Source organism: Hyla sarda, chromosome 1 (genome assembly GCF_029499605.1).
Source record: "Hyla sarda isolate aHylSar1 chromosome 1, aHylSar1.hap1, whole genome shotgun sequence".
Classification (NCBI taxonomy): Eukaryota; Metazoa; Chordata; class Amphibia; order Anura; family Hylidae; genus Hyla; species Hyla sarda.
This window is the reverse complement of record NC_079189.1, coordinates 9,706,392-9,710,629: the sequence shown is the minus strand read 5'-3', so window position 1 is coordinate 9,710,629 and position 4,238 is coordinate 9,706,392.

The following is a 4,238-nucleotide window of genomic DNA, read 5'->3' as shown; positions in this document are numbered from 1 at the left end:
GTACGAAGGACCAAATCCAACAAGCCCCCAAAGGGCTCATGTGGCCGTGAGATTTAGGCGAAACGTCTCCATTGCCCTGAACGGCCATTGTTTCTAAGACTTCTCGCCAAGGCAAACCATGTGAAGAACAGCGTGACACCGCCGTGACCTGCACACAAGGTATGTTGAAGGGCCACTGAGACTTGTCCGGGCAGTGGATGCTTAAGACACAGTGGAGGATGTGGAGGTGGAGTAGCACACTGTCGCAGGACCAACAGGCTGACAGAGTGTAGCAGGAAGCAGCATTGAGTACACACCAGGGCTTCAGAATCCCAAAGAAAAAACAACCATTTTAAAAATAATTTTAAGAATATTTAGGACAGCGGGTGCTACCTATATGTTGCATGAATGACACACCCTGGAGTTGGCTGATACATGAGTACACACTAGGGCTTCACAATCCCTCATAAAAACACAACAATTGTAGAAATTTATGAAGAAGACTTTTGGATAGCGGGTGCTACCTATGAGAAAATGTGAAATTCCCAGACCCAGGCCCAGCAGCACCATCAGTAAACCATATATTGCCTGAATGACACAGGCTGGAGTTGGCTTATGCATGAGTACGCAACAAAGCTTCACAATCCCTAATAAAAAAGACAAACATTTTTGACGAAAAATTTTAACGAAAATTTAGGACAGCGAGTGCTCTCTATATATTACCAGAATGACGCAGCCTGGAGTTGGCTGCAGCATGAGGAGACCATTGAAATGTGTGATTTCTTAATTTGAAATTTAAATAAAAATTTGTGTCCCGGACCCCCTGTGTAGGTACAAAGGACCTAATCTCACAAGCACCCACAGGGCTCATGTGGCCGTAAGATGTAGGCGCAACGTCTCCATAGCCCTGAACGGCCATTTTTGTTTTTTGTACCTTTGTTTAAGAACAAGCTCATATCCAAGAGTCCAGAAGACTCTATAATGCAGGATGGTGGACCACCAAAAGACATTCTTCTATAAAATAAGTTTTTATGAAATAAAGAAGCAGAGTTCATCCCTCTGCATATTTTTTTTTGAAAATTTTACTTAAAAAATCACACGCAACAATCGTTCAATGGTGTAATGGTCATTATTGTGGAAAATTCTAGTTTATTACTGTGATAATTATCAGAAAAAAACACTACCCAAGAGTGTTTAACCCCTTAAGGACCCATGACGTATGCATACGTCATCACACGCTAGGTCTTAAGGACCCATGACGTATGCATACGTCATGGTCTTTTCCTGGTCTCCGCCGCTCACCCGGCGGAGATCGGAAGCGGATCCCTGATGAAATCCTTCAGCAGGGATCCAGGGCAAACGCCGAGGGGGGCCATGTAGGCCCCCCATGTCGGCGATCGCTGCAAATCGCAAGGGAAATTGCCCTTGCGATCTGCGGCGATACCGGGCTGATCGGGTCTCTGGGAAGAGACCGCCCGTTAATTTTGCAAGATCCCGGTTGTCACAAACAGCCAGGACAATGCTAACGTATAGGAGCGAGGTGGCAAGCCTGCCACCTTCTCCTATTCCCTGCGATCCGTCGGTTAGCTAACCGACCAATCGCAGGGGGGGTGACGGTTACTTCCTCCTGCCCGGCCCCTGAAAGTCCGGAGAGGATGGGAGGAAGACCGGAGGACGCGGCGGGGGACATGGGAGTGCTGGGGCCTGGCCCCGGTACTTACCTCGTCCCTGAAGACCCAGATCCCGGCGATGAAGATGGCGGCGGCGGCGACAGGTGAGTGGATCTTCAGCCGCGGTCGGGCCCTTTACAGCAATGCATGTCGCCGTAAAGCGACATGCATTGCTGTATTGGGACCCTGTATACTACCACTCCCAGCATGCCCAGACAGCCCTTGGCATCTGGGCATGCTGGGAGTTACAGTTTTGCAACATCTGGAGGACCGCAGTTTTGGGACCACTGTGCCCTTCCAGATGTTGCAAAACTACACATCCTCAGCATGCCCTTACTGTCCAGGCATGCTGGGAGTTGTAGTTCTGTAACATCATGCCTGGACAGTTTTGGCATACTGGGAGTTGTACTTTTGCAACATCTGGAAGGGCACAGATTGGGGACCACTGTATTAGTGGCCTGCAAACTGTAGTCGTTCAGATGTTGCAAACTACAACTCCAAGCATGCTGGGAGTTGTAGTTCGGCAACATCTGGCTCTAAAGATGTTGCCGAACTACTACTTCCAGCATGCCTGAGAATGTTTGGGAGTAGTGCCTTTGCAACAACTGGAGGCACACTGGTTTGGAAACATTGTCTGTTTCCTAACTCAGTGTTTCCCAACCCGTGTGCCTCCAGCTGTTGCAAAACTATAACTACCAGCATGCACTGATAGACTGTGCATGCTGGGAGTTGTAGTTTTGCAACAGCTGGAGCCCCCCCCCCCCCTGTGAATGTACAGGGTACATTCACATGGGCAGGGGGCTTACAGTGAGTATCAGGCTGCAAGTTTGCGGTGCAGGAAACTCGCTGTAATCCCCCGCCAGTGTGACTGTACCCTAAAAACACTACACTACACTAAGACAAAATAAAATAAAAAGTAAAAAAACACTACATATACACATACCCCTACACAGCCCCCCTCCCCTCCCCAATAAAAATGAAAAACGTCTGGTACGCCACTGTTTCCAAAATGGAGCCTCCAGCTGTTGCAAAACAACAACTCCCAGTATTGTCGGACAGCCGTTGACTGTCCAAGCATGCTGGGAGTTTTGCAATAGCTGGATGCACCCTGTTTGGGAATCACTGGCGTAGAATACCCCTATGTCCACCCCTATGTAAATCCCTAATTCAGGCCTCAAATGCACATGGTGCTCTCACTTTGGAGCCCTGTCGTATTTCAAGGCAACAGTTTAGGGACACATATGGGGTATCGCCGTACTCTGGAGAAATTGCCTTACTAATTTTGGGGGGCTTTTTGCTCCTTTCACCCCTTATGAAAAGGTGAAGTTGGGGTCTACACCAGCATGTTAGTGTAAAAAAAAAAAAATTTTACACTAACATGCTGGTGTTGCCCTATACTTTTCATTTTGACAAGAGGTAAAAGGGAAAAAAGCCCCCCAAAATTTGTAATGCAATTTCTCCCGACTACGGAGATACCCCATATGTGGGCGCAAAGTGCTCTGGGGGCGCACAATAAGGCCCAGAAGGGAGAGTGCGCCATGTACATTTGAGGTGATTTGCACAGGGGTGGCTGATTGTTACTGCGGTTTTGACAAACGCAAAAAAACCAAAACCCCACATGTGACCCCATTTCAGAAACTGCACCCCTCACGGAATGTAATGAGGGATGCAGTGAGAATTTACACCCCACTGGTGTCTGACAGATCTTTGGAACAGTGGGCTGTGCAAATTAAAAATTTTGTACAGCCCACTGTTTCAAAGATCTGACAGACACCAGTGGGGGGTAAATGCTCACTGTACCCCTTTTTATGTTCCTCAAGGGGTCTAGTTTCCAAAATGGTATGCCATGTGGGGGTTATTTTGCTGTTCTGGCACCAGAGGGGCTTCCTAAATGCGACATGCCCCCTGAGCAAAATTTGCTCTAAAAAAAACAAATATGACTCCTTCTCTTCTGAGCATTGTAGTTCGCCCGTAGTGCGCTTCAGGTCAACTTATGGGGTACCTCCATACTCAGAAGAGATGGGGTTACAAATTTTGGGGGGTATTTTCTGCTATTAATCCTTGCAAAAATGAGAAATTTGGGGGAAACACACATTTTATTGAATTTTTTTTTTTTTTTTTTTTTACATATGCAAAAGTCGTGAAACACCTGTGGGGTATTAAGGCTCACTTTATTCCTTGTTACGTTACTCAAGGGGTCTAGTTTCCAAAATGGAATGCCATGTGTTTTTTTTTTCCTGTTCTGGCACCATAGGGGCTTCCTAAATGCAACATGCCCCCCAAAAACCATTTCAGAAAAACGTACTCTCCAAAATCCCCTTGTCGCTCCTTCGCTTCTGAGCCCTCTACTACGCCCACCGAACACTTTACATAGACATATGAGGTATGTGCTTACTCGAGAGAAATTGGGCTACAAATAGAATTATACATTTTCTCCTTTTACCCCTTGTAAAAATTCAAAAATTGGGTCTACAAGAACATGCGAGTGTAAAAAATGAAGATTGTGAATTTTCTCCTTCACTTTGCTGCTATTCCTGTGAAACACCTAAAGGGTTAAAATGCTGACTGAATGCCATTTTGAATACTTTG